Raw genomic sequence first — 13,277 nt, forward strand, 5'->3', positions numbered from 1 at the left:
GCCGCGCTCCCCTCCCCCTCCCCCGCGTCTTCTCCATCCTTCCGGTGTCTCCCGTGGCGACTCGGTGACCCTCGGCCACCGCCCGCCCAGGGCAGGGCAGGACTGGCTTTCCAGCTAGACTAGGGCACACCCGGCCTTGTGCCTGGATCCTCACACCCGCCCAAGTTCCAGCCACACAAATCCTTCGCCTTTCCTGGACCGAAGTCCCATCTGCTGTCCTTTTGTGAAAACCTGAAAACATGGCCCAGGGTGAGGAAGGGGTGCTCTTTCTGGAACGACACGTCCCCTGCTGTGCCCTTCCCTTCTCTGCTGTGTGCAGTTAGCCCCGTGCTGGACGCCCTCCCCGCGGGCTGGGGCGCTCAGGCTTCTGGTCCCCGCCCAGCAGGGCCCTTGCGGACGCCCCCGGTGCTGTCATGGGGGAGGGGTGACGGAAAGTACCCACCACTCTCTGACCCTCTGGAGTCGCTTGTGTGAAACTCACACACATAAGTGGAAGAACAAGGCAGAACCTCTTCAAAACCATGAGAAATCACTCTTTTACAGAAAGAGCGTGCATTCCCATTTCCCTTCAAAGTTTTCCTTTGGAGTTGAGCTTGGTAAAGACGTATATCAGAATACATTAGAGGTTCTGTGACGTGTTGATATTTACAGAATAGCATTTTACTTTATATGTTACTTGAAATTCTGGGTTTGGGGTACTGAATAATAATATACCCCTGCCATTTTAGTCTGGCTAGAATCAATACAGCTTTATGTGTATACAGTCCGCATTCCTCTGTCCTCTACAGCTGGGGGTGGGGGTAGGAGGTCAGGAAAGGTTGGCACTGCCTTTAAGGCTGGGCCTAAGTTTAAATGGCAGATATGACTGAACTGAACCACAACTAGAGTTGAGTAAGATAATCAGAAGGTAAGAAGACATTCGGACTCAACAAAAAATGATGTGGCAGGGTAAATACAGTCCTCCGTTGGTATCTGTGACTCCTGTGGAAACCACAGTCCTCTGGACGCTCAAGTGCTTTGTATAGATGGCGTGGTACACGGTCTGTCCTCTGTATCCGCGGGTCCACGTCAGCTGTTTCAACCAACCTCGGATCCCGTTTGAATAGAATTGATACTGAACTCGCGGATATGGAGGGCCAACTGTAGATATTGTTTATAGTACTTGTGCATTTTGGATTTAAGAGAAATTTGGTTTCCCGTCATGGTTTAGTGGTAGAGATTTGTCAACCAGGTAGCAGAGCAAGTTCTGGGTTCTTTCTCTAGGTCAACCACTGACTGACTCATTTTACCTCATTTACTTTTCCCAGGGCATTTAGTTTCCTTTTTTCACCCACAGAATTTTTTTCCTCCCATTTGCACAGATTAAAATGTGGTAAAATTAGTTACGAAGACAGGAGTCGATTTTAGGAAGTCAATATTCTACTAAAGCTCAGATTTGTAGAACTGGAGAATTCTTTTTATAACTTAAAATGAACAGAAGACACTCAGTCACATTGGTGCATGAACAAGAAATCGAGGTTTTAGTTTTATTATTCGGAACAACACTAGGTCTTGCTGCAGTGACAAGTAACCTTAAAATCTCCATGACTTATAGTCCTAGCCTACGTGGCACCTCCAGTGAAGGGTGACAGGAGTTTTGCTCCACAGACCATCAGAGACTCAAGCTGACATTGGCTCCATGCTCATCACACTGCATCTCAGCACGTGGCTTCAAGGGCACCACAGCAAAGGCACGCCGTGGAGGACTCAGCTAAACCCTACTCACAGCCCAGAACTGGTCACGTGGCCCCAACCTAACAGTAAGCAACTAGGAAGGAGAGGAGGGCCAGAAGCGGTGCTCTTGTCATCTCTACCACGCTGTGGTTTTCGGATCTGTGCAGAGTGTGTCCGTGTTACCAGCAATCTGGAAACACGATTAATACAATCTTTATTTAAAAGGCATGATAGGAAGGGAGTTACTGTGTTAGTTTACACGGAGTTGAGCTTTGATATAGCATTTAAAATGATATACGTTTTAACAAGTACCAGAATCATTAGACAGCTCAATAAAACAGAGACTCTTCGTCCCTATCCCTAGAGATTTGTGATCCAGCAAACCTGAGGTGCCGTCCAGGAATTTGGATTTTAACAAAAGCACCCCTGAGTGTTTTTCTGCAGGTGGTCTTCATAGTTTGATGAACACAAGATGATTGGTTTCTGCCTTCTGACATTGATACGTCAGGGTTTCAGCATGCATGAGAGAGAGAGAGAGACAGAGATTCTGAGGATTAGAACACCAGGAAGCAGGTGGCTATTACTTATCTTTGATCTCTACGAGACAAAAGCCTTGGTAGAAATGGATCCCCAAACTTCAGAAGTGTGTGGAAAAAAAAACAGCCCAAAATGAAAGAGAATAAGTAGAAAGTGCATTGTGAGAAGCTGTGGAGGATGCATGGACCATGAGGGGGTGTAAAGGAAGAGAGGAAATGAGGATAGTGCACATCCCTGGTGGACCAATCATGTCGCTCCATGGAGGGATTAGTGTATCTGGGTCAACATATGGTCTGGCGGAAAGAGAAGGTGCCGAGACTGTTCCACAATATGGCAAAGGATTTTTATGATGGTTTTATTTAGAACCACTAAACTGCAGAACTAAGACAACGCCAAGAAGGGGCAAAGTACAGTTGAACTGATCATTATTGAAAATGTGATCGATCACTCACTAAAGAAATCACCAGAGATGTGTACACACATTACGCACATAGTTTTTGCAACATTTTTATAATGATAAACAATTGGAAATCACCTGTTTGCCAGTTGGAAATTAGTTACGAACATTTGGCTTTATCCATGGGGCTGGGATGCTGTGTAACCATTAAAATGCTTCTGGGGCGGGACTTCCCTGGTGGCGCAGTGCTTAAGAATCTGCCTGCCAATGCAGGGGACACGGGTTCGAGCCCTGGTCTGGGAAGATCCCACATGCCGCGGAGCAACTAAGCCCGTGCGCCACAACTACGGAGCCCACGTGCCACAACTACTGAAGCCTGCACGCCTAGAGCCTGTACTCCGCAACAAGAGAAGCCACCATCGCGAGAAGCCCGCGCACCGCAACAGAGTAGCCCCTGCTTGCCACAACTAGAGAAAGCCCGTGCACAGCAATGAAGACCCAACACAGCCAAAAACTAAATAAATATAAATAAATAAAATAAAATGCTCTGGGGCAATCAGGGAAGACTGGGTTGTATTAGCAGGCTTACAAAAATCTCCTTCCAATACTGGAATGAATAAAACAAGATACACCAAAGAAAACACCATCCAACAACAAATCTAGGAAAATTTCCCAACCTCATACCACAGACTTCAGGAAATACAAATCTAAATACAAAACATCTGATATATCCAAAATACAAAACAATCAAGCCCAAATGGATATAAAATCTGGGAACCAACCCACAGCTCCCTTTTTGGAGTGAGCTGCACGATGTGGTGAGAAGAGGCCCGCTAAAAAGTTTTCTCACTTTGGAGGGACAGGAAATGGGGGCTTGAGTTGGCGAGAGAAAAGATCTGGAATGTTCCGCCCGGGGCCCTTCCTCCTAAGTGAAAGCCAAACATCAGCCGAAGGTCACAGTGGTGGGAGAGAGGCCAGAAGTGAGCTTCCAGCAGCAGTTCTCTCTGCGGGGCCGCAGCTCCGGACAGAGCAAGCTGGGCGGGGGGCAGTGCCTGAGGCCACCCCAGGCAAGGCGTTCACACCACTCGGCTGGGCTCTGACCACAGCTTCCAGCAGCCAGAGAGGGGAGACAAACCCAGACCTCCAGACCCACCACCATCCACGGGACAGGGCAGGCTCTATTCACCGGGCCGGGCCTCCAGACGAGGGTTTCAACAGAATCAAAAATAAGATGAATGTGAAAACAGTTCCCAGCTTTGAGGGCTCGTGGAAACACACCCCTCCCCACTCCTCCCGGGCAGCTTGGGACCAACAGATACAAATGATGCTAATCCAAGCCCCAGCTCACTCACCCTCTACAGGGAAGATGCAGACCGTGCTCAGGTTAACAGGGAGTAAAAAGACCACATAGATACTGTTTTGGGGTGAAAAGCAGCCCATGCAGAATGGGCACTATTTCAAAATGACTAAACAAGAAGAAACCCAGCTTGGGGTCTGTGCAACAATTCTACCCCTCATCCCCTTAAAAAAAAAAAAAGGAAGAGGAGGAAAGGAGTGTGTTACACTCATACTGCTCACCGCACAACAAGTCAGTAAGTCAAGAGACAAGCTGCTGGGGCAAGGAATAGCGACTTTATTTGGAAAGCCAGAAGACCAAGAAGACGGTGGACTAGCGTCCCAAAGAGCCACCTTCCCTGAGTTAGAATTCGGGCTTCTCTATACGAAAAGGGAAGGGGGTATGGCTGGCTGCTGCAAACTTCTTAGTGCTGGAATCCTTTGTTTTTGCAGCTGTCCATGTAGGTCTCGTCATGATGTTCCTATAAACCAACAAGACGATTGTTTTTTTTCTGTTCTGCAGCTTTTTATCTCTGTATGAATGGGAAAGTGTTATTCCTTTAAAGGTCAGAGCCTTGAGAATGGGCTATCCTGTATGTATATTTCAGGCTACAGGCAACATTCTTTTACAAAAGGTGCAGAGCCAGCATGACTAAGCACAGGCAACAGCACAGGGTTAGAGCTAAAGGAATAGATCCAGTATGCAGTCAGGTTTGCTCTTCTCTGTTTCAGGAGGTCAAAATGCATAAGAACAAGCAAAAGCTCACATTGGAAGAAAACTTCAGAAAATTGCTTCTATGCTTAAGTAAGTTAAAAAGAAACATTTGATCAAAATAACATAACGGGGCTTCCCTGGTGGCACAGTGGTTGAGAGTCCGCCTGCCGATGCAGGGGACGTGGGTTCGTGCCCTGGTCCGGGAGGATCCCACATGCCGCCAAGCAGCTGGGCCCGTGAGCCATGGCCGCTGAGCCTGCGCATCCGGAGCCCGTGCTCCGCAACGGGAGAGGCCACAACAGTGAGAGGCCCGCGTACCGCAAAAAAAACCCCACAAAAAACAAAACAAAATAAAAAACGGAAAAGACTGCGCGCCTCGCGGAGACGCAGGACTTACAGTGCATGCGGTGGCTGAAGACTCCGCCATGCATTCAGCCATGCATGTGGCTCCTCCACATACCCGCCACTCCAGGTTCATCAGTGAATAGGATTGCCCTGCTGATCGCTATGGGTTGGGGAGAGCACGTGACACAGGTTGAGGCAATGAGGCTGAAAGAACCTGCTTACATTCCACGGCAGGGAATGTAAAGAAGGGACTGTGCAGCCTTGTTGCCACTGGCAGCCATCTTGTGACCATGAGGAGAATGACCTTGTAGATGAGGTCAGTAAACAGCAGAGGAGACAGATAGAAAGACCCTGGGATCTTGATGACATCTATGAGCTCATCCTAGCTCTGAGCCTTCTGTTGTTTACGTGTTTATGCCAACTGAAGTCATGGTTTCCTAACTCAAATACTTTTTTTTCTATATGCTTCCATATTGCTTGCATTTCTTTTACATTCAGTGGTTATTCTTTCTGTAATTAGGGGAAAAGCTGTTTATATTTTGACAAGTTAATACATATGGAAACAAAGATACTGAAAACTCTTTAAGATGTATTATTTAAAGATGTAAATTTAAAAAGTAGGTTACAAAGTTTTCGATTGAGATGATCCAATTTTATTTTTAGAGGTATACATAATGTTATATATGCATAGAAAAAATCTAAAGGAATGCATACTGAAAAAATTGCAATTATTTTTGAGTAGTTGGATTATATGTGACTTTTTTCTTTTTGTCAGGTTCCTTCCATCCTTCCTTCCTTTCCTTTTTTCTTTATTCGTTTTCTGTTTTTCTTTTCTACCAATGAACATGGAATGACTTACATAAAGGTACATAAAGGTTTAAAAGATAAATAAAATTTTAAATAAAAAGTGAAGCACTTTGATTTGGCCAACAAATAGTCTTAGTTTTATATCCTCTCAGATTTGAGTTTATAATATTTTGCAACTACTAAAACGAAAGGGGGGGAAAAAACTGGAGACGCCTCCTCTTCTCCCAACCCCAGCATTAAACACAAGCTGACTCCACTCTCTTGTTGGACGCAGGTATTGCTGGCTCCCCTCCACCTTCACAGCTCTTCCGACTGGACACTGAAAACGTTTCCTCTCTCTTCTCATGGGGGTGAGCCTTCCCAACACTGGTGGTTTTAGGGTCTTAGCTGATATCAGTTTGCCCTGTGGGGGTTCAGCTTCAGATCTACAGTAAATCCAGTGTCTGGTCATAGGATCAGCAATTAAAGCAAGAGATGGCTTTCCATGCCCTGCAAACAAATGTCTGATCCAAAATTGCAATGAGAAATTGTCTTTAGCATCTTCCTCTCTTCATTTTAGTATTACTCCTCATTTTTTCCCTTATTCTCATTCTCTATGGCAGGTGAAACCGTGCGTAATCACTAGTTAAATCCATTTCAACTGTAAGATAATCACAGTTGTTTTAATTGTTGCTACAAAAGACTTGGGTCCTCCAAGCAGCACGTCTGAACAGTAAGAGGTTTGCCTGAGTTGTTTTCTAGGAACTTGGCGTCAGCTGTGTCTAGTGGGAGCTGGGCTGGTTAACACCGGATGGGACCACTGACCTTCCACCTGGGCACGTGAGAGCATCTGCTCTGCCCCCTTCTGAGGCCAGTGGTGGAGCTACGCCTGTGCAGAAAGGCCGCTGTCACAGCTGTTTCCAATCACCTTTCCCTGTGCTCCCCAAGCCTCAGACCGCCCTGCCCTGCTTTACTCTTCCTCCCACAAGCATCCCAGCCCCTTGCCCTCGGGGGCGGGGGAGGAGCGATTTGAGACTTGTCTGCCTTATGAATAGCTCTCTCTTTGCTGCACACCTCGGGGTCTCAGCATTCCGGTGTGCTGCACCACGGGCAAATGATCCTGGTTTGGTGACACGGGTATTTGATAGACATTAAATCAGTTCACTCTCATAAAACCTCTGTAAGGTTTGTATCATTAAAACTATTTACAGATAAGTCTTGAAGCAGAGTTTCACAGGCAGTACTGGTATTGGGGACTGGATAATTCTTTGTCGTGGGCTGTCCTGTGCCTTGTAGGACGTTGAGTAGCATCCCTGGCCTCAACCCACTAGATGTCAGTAGCATCCCACTCTCCTCCCACCCAGTTGGGACAACCGAAACTGTCTCCAGACATCGCTAAGTATTCCCTGTGGGGCCAAGTCACCCTCAGTTGAGCATCACTGCCTTGGGGGTTAACGTACCCAAGTCTCATTGTAGAGGAGGAGTTTGATTTTGAATTCCAGTCTGAACCAAAGCTTATGCTTGTAGCCATGATGTGCTGCATTGTTTTTCCCACCTTCACCGCTGGCATTGCTCCCCCCCCCAAGTACATCGTACTCTTCACCCTGCCATAATCTGGAATTTTCTTCCTTTCCCCATCTGGCTGGGGCAGGTATCACTAATGAAGAGATAACTGGACAGAGCTGTCCTACAGCAGCCTCACCTCCACATCTTAAAGTTCATGTGTCAACCTCTGATCAGAGCCTCCATGCCCACTGTCTTCATCCAGACCGGGCTCTGGAGGGTCAGGACCGCACCTGCCTATGTACTGTGGTTTGCCTAGTGCCCAGGCTATGGAAGAGATGCCCATACTTGTTGGATCTAATTAAACTGAAGCCCATTGTGCTTTCTTCTTTACCTTATGAGAGAGATCTATTCCGTCAACCCTTCTTTTTTTCCCCTTAGTTATTCCGTGGACAGTTATTTACCAAATCATTACCACATGCTGTGCAGTCCTCTCAGAGACCAAGGATGCAAGTGATTCTTTACACTTTAATGGGGCTGGTGGTGGAAAACAGGCAGTTGTTACAATAGTATAGAGCACTCTATATATGAAGAGGCTTTTTTTTTTCTCTCCAGATTAGATTCCACTTGAATCGCCTTCTACCAAGGGTTCTGGACTCTCACATCTCCTCATATCTTACACACTTGCCTTGCAAACCACCGAACGGAGGCTGTTAGGTGTTAACCTTACCTTGGGTACCACCGAAACGGAGAAACGGAGTCTCCACCTTCAATGGGGCTGGCAAGCTCCTCCCCTCTGGAGCAGGAGACGCCCTCAAATTCCGCCGGACCGGAAGCCGTCTTCCCGTCCCGCCCACACGCTCAGCTGCGCGTGCGCACACCTGGTTTCCGGCCCACCGAGTCAGAGGGCGCGACGTCCCTGTGTGCCTCACGGGAGCCCTTTCCTGCGGGCTCCGCTCTCTCCCTGGGCCACCGCCTCGTCAACTGCACGCGAATAGGCTCACGTCTCCGAAGTAAAGGAACACCTGTGCGCACGCCTTCTCTCCAGATACCAGGCCAGCTTCCCTTTCGGTTGCCAGCTGCTGGAAAGCGTCGTGTTCCCTGCCTACCGAGTCCCTGGCCTCGGCGACCCCGGGCTGGGGGCCACGAGGGCCACGAGGGCCCGCCGCCCTGCTGCTGCTGAGGCTGGGGCTGGAACCGCCGGTCCACGGTCCGCGGGGCGGGCAACGCTGTCCTGCCGTCCGGAGCGCTCAGTGCCACTGGCGTTCCACCAAGGTAACGCTCCCCATCTTTCTAGAAGAGTAACTCCAGCGTTTTCACTTCTTGGGATTTTTAAAAATTACAGCCTCTCTATCCAGAACACATTAAACGATGCACAAATTGATGAGGAAAAAGTGAGCATTCTCGCTCGCCCGGTGTGAAGCTTTCCGCGTGAGGAAGCTTCCGCGCTGTCTCCGGCCGCAGAAACACACGCGGTGAGAGGGTGTCTCCTCCTCCCTCCCTTTGTCAGCTTCCTTTCATTGGAGGTAAATGTTTTGTTCCTCTGAGTTGTTAGGGGGGAGCACGTCCTCCCCCTCGCGATGGATGGTTCAGTCCCTGCGAGGGGTGTGAACCTTCTCTACTCTTTCCCGTGGCTTCTCTGCCCACGTGACCTGATAGAATGAGGAGACTTCAGCTGGTCCTTGCGCATCTTCTCCCCCTTCCCTCGTGGGGAGGGGTCTGCGCTGGGGCAGCACTGCTCTGGCCGTCACGTGTTGTAGGAGTCGCATATCCAGTATTAGGAGGACCTTCTTCTCTCACGCTAGACCACATCTGCCACCAGACCTGCTGGTCCAGCCAAAGGTGGTGTTTGGCGCCCTTCTGCCTTACTTTTTGTCATATATCTGTTTGCTCAGAATTCAAGTCAGAAAGGGGGTGAGATAACGTTTATTCAGACATATGTTAATGAAAACTTAATAGTCAATCTATGAAAGAAAAGGAAACTTTTATTTGAGACAAATTGGAGGATTATAACTGGGGAACAGCCCCTCAGAAACCTCCAAGAGCTGTTCTGTCTGTTAGAAGTTGAAACACAGTTACATAAAATTTTTGAGACAGAGACATTAGATGACGTATTATTGACAGTTCACACAATCCAGATCTGTAAGTACAAAGTATTGGGTCATCCTGACCCCCTGACAAGATCAGGAAGGAATGTTATCTTTAGGGAGTTGTCTTGTTGGTGCGAGCAGGTATTTCTGCCAGCGGGGGAGTTTTTTTCGATGCATAAGGCAGATACAAAATGCACAGCGGGGGAGAGAGGAGGCCACAGGGCAGAGAAAAATTGTTTTATGTTTAAATTTTTCTTGCTATAGAATGTGAACTTTATTTTACACATTTCTACATTTAATGAATTGTCCTTTTTTATCCGTGAGGGTAGCCCTTTGTATATTGGGTATAATTCTATTAGGTATAATTCTATCTCATGTACCTCAGAGTATATTATTTGTCATGACTTTGTTAATGGTTTTTCTCCCTTTACATAAGTGTCTAATTGCTGTGTCGTCAAATATGTTGGCCCTTTCTTTTTTGGCCTCTCCCACACAAAAGTTACACATTCTCCTAAATTTTCTTTTAGCATTTCAGTGTTTATATTTTGATCTTTAATATATCTGAAGCTTACTTTTGCACGTAGTTTGAAGTAGGGGGTCCAGTTTTTTAGTTTTTCCAGATGAATAGTCAATTATGCCAGCACTGTTTATTTTAAAAACCAACCTTTCCTTTTTTTTTTTTTTTAAATAAATTTATTTATTTTTGGCTGCGTTGGGTCTTTGTTGCTTGACTTGGTCTTTCTCCAGTTGTGGCGAGCAGGGCTACTCTTCGTGGCAGTGCGCGGGCTTCTCACCGCGGTGTCCTCTCTTGTTGCGGAGTACGGGCTCTAGGTGCACGGGCTGCAGTAGTTGTGGCACACGGGCTCAGTAGTTGTGGCTCGTGGGCTCAGTAGTTGTGGCTCGCGGGCTCAGTAGTTGTGGCTCGCGGGCTCTAGAGCGTGGGCTGCAGTAGTTGTGGCACATGGGCTTAGTTGCTCCGCGGCATGTGGGATCTTCCCAGACCAGGGCTCGAACCCGTGTCCCCTGCATTGGCAGGCAGATTCTCAACCACTGCGCTACCAGGGAAGCCCCCAACCTTTCTTTTATCAAAGATCTTTTTCTAATACCCAAGAGGAGCCTCAAATTTGAGATACTAATTAACTGTTCCTGCTCCTACATTCTTCAGTTAATCAGAGGTATCTCCACCTTCATGTTTGTCTTTCATGTTTGCACCATCACCTGACTACTAGCAATGTCCCAAATAACTTTAAAAAACTTAAAGCAGTTAAGTGTTTAATATAGAAGAATTAGAAAATATAAATAAGCAAGAGGAAGAAGTTGAAAACATTCATTATCCCCAAACTCAGAGATGACCTTGTGGTGTATATCGTTGTAGACGTCCCCCCCTTTTTTCAACAGGAGTCCAGGGAGGATGGCTTTACGCCTGTTATCTTCCTTTTACTCCTCCAAATCCACCCTCTGCCACTGTGCTCTCAAGTCTCTGTCCCAGGAGCCCCCTTGTATGAACAACATCAAGTTCCCTTACTGTCAGGCTTCCTGTTGGATTTGGCCAGTGGGGACTCCAGCAGATGACTGGCGGGAGGGGGGAGGGAATGAGGTCAGGGAAGTGGATTCCTAACTCCCCAGATTCGTTGTTGCGTCCCAAGTGCTCCTCCGGGAAACCTTTCTGCGTGACTCTCCCCATCTGGGTCCCCAGGACTCCCTCCCACTCATCCCTTTGGGTTTGGGGCGGTAACATCACTGTCCTAAGTGGTCCTCCTGAACCCGTAACTTTATAACTGTCCCTTCATTAAACCCTCCTCAAATCATCCTAGGTCATACCATCCGTTTCCTGGCTGCTGCAAGGGGGGCAATTTTAAAAAACGGGTAACACAAGTAATACCTGAATATATTCGTGCTGTAAGAAAAAAAAAACTGAACAATACCCATGAAGTGAAAACATGTATCTTAACTTTCAGTCTCCTAATTGGAATCCTCGCCTCAGAGGTAACTGTTGTTTTCAATTTGGTGAATATCTTTCCAGATTTTTATTTCTTGCATTTACTTACGCATAAGAATATATGGACAAATACAGATTCTCATGCATAGATTTGGGGTGTGTGAGTATATGTGTGTTTACATAAGTGATATCATACTGTATATATTGTTCCATATTTTGCTATTTAAAATTGATATATGAGGATTTTTCTGCTTCAGAGCAATATAAACTGTAACACATTTAAAAAACCTGCTGCCTAGTATTTTGTAGTGTGGAGATGCAACTGTTTATTTAACCCCTCCCCTATCGACTGACATTCTGGGTATTTCCAATTTTCCACTCTTATAAACAACATAACTAAAAATCTGTATACACCCCTTTTAATGTGCATGGACCATTAGTTTCCTAAGACAGATGCTGCAAATTCAAACCCTGGAGAAGCTTCAGCACATTTGCGGGTATTGTTCTAATGGACACCATGGAAGTGTCTCCCCCTTGTCCTGTGTGTAGATACTCATGTATATATGATGGACGCCCTGGAAGACTAGCCACAAGGCAGTCTTTTCAAAAAGAGGGACTTTTAGTTACGAGTGGCAAGAACCTGGACCTCTGCCTCGGGTCCTCTGATGCACTGTAAGGCGGGCGCTCACCTCGGCTCACCGTCTCAAGGGGTGCAGGATCCGTCACCGTCTTCACAGCCAGTTCACTTCTCTGTCAGGTCCCCTCTGCCTGGCAGCGTAGGCAAAGTCGTAGTGGGCGCCTGGGCGCTTTCTTCGAAGCAAGGAGGAAGAGCAGGGCCCCCCGGCTTCCCCAGCACGTCTGTGGTTTCTCGGCTTGCTCCTGGGCTCCGAGCGGGGAGCTGGACCCTGTGTAGGGTGAATCCAGGTCCGTCTGTGCGGCTTCCCTGGTCCAGTCCTGGTTGGTGCCTGCGGTCCCAGCATCACTGTCCGTAGCACTCTCTCTCACTTTCCCAAGTGTCCCAGGTTGGCTGTTGATCTATAGGGTCACCGTCCCCGCCCCCAACCCCAGAATCTCATTTCCCTGTTTCCTTTGTATCTCACCTCTCTCCCCTCCTCCAACATAGAGAATGTGTGTCTCATCTCAGCTTGGAAACCCTGACTTGCACCATCACCTCATATTCTTTCCAGTCTAGTGTTTTTGGTGTAAAACTGATGCCGTGACTCTTTCAAGGCCAGGCTCTTGATACTGAAAAGCCAAGATGTGTGAACCTCCAAAAAGCATTTCCTCTGCTTCTCTGATGTACTAACCCTTCCCTGGGATGTCTGACGGTCGCCTCACAGTGGACTCTGACTGGTAAAGGGCATTGGATAAAAATAAACTATGGTAATGAGAAACACATGGTATAGGAATCTAGACACATACCCACCCTTGCGTCATTCCCCTTGTGTCCCCTTGTGACACCCTCCCTTGTGTCACTCCCCCCAAACCCCTAGAGGAAGCTGACTGCTCTCAGAGCTGTTCTCTGCTACCCCCTCCCCAGGAAGTAACCTGTGTGAAGCTGGCTTCCCTGGGGAGTCAGTTCCACTGCAGGGACCCGGTGGGGCACTGGGCCAGGACCGTCTAGGATGACTTCAGCCAGCAGCTGGCCAGATGCCAGATCATTAGCGTCCCACAAAGGCCCAGGAGTTGGACGCTGCTGGAAAGAGGGAGACTGTACACTGAGTGAGATCACCCTGAATTAATTGGAAGGAAGTTTCTGCTACCTAGTGCAATGGGCACAAAACATTAAAAAATAAGTAGACTTAGGGGAAAATAAAGCCAGTTACATTTTTTGCATATCCGAGCTGTGACCTGAGATTCACCCCGCTGCATGTCGGGATTCATGTGGGATTGACATAGTCATAATAATAGTACTAT

At 47.5% G+C, this 13,277-nt stretch overlaps 1 protein-coding gene across 1 annotated transcript in view; it reads left to right on the forward strand.

Moving 5' to 3' along the window:
* Positions 1 to 13,277, forward strand: part of LOC307182404 (uncharacterized protein) — a gene marked incomplete at its 5' end in the record, with an annotated part of 85,453 nt that overhangs the window by 46,430 nt on the left and 25,746 nt on the right. The window lies entirely within an intron of this gene.

The sequence above is a fragment of the Stenella coeruleoalba genome (genome assembly GCF_951394435.1).
Source record: "Stenella coeruleoalba genome assembly, chromosome: 2".
NCBI lineage: Eukaryota > Metazoa > Chordata > Mammalia > Artiodactyla > Delphinidae > Stenella > Stenella coeruleoalba.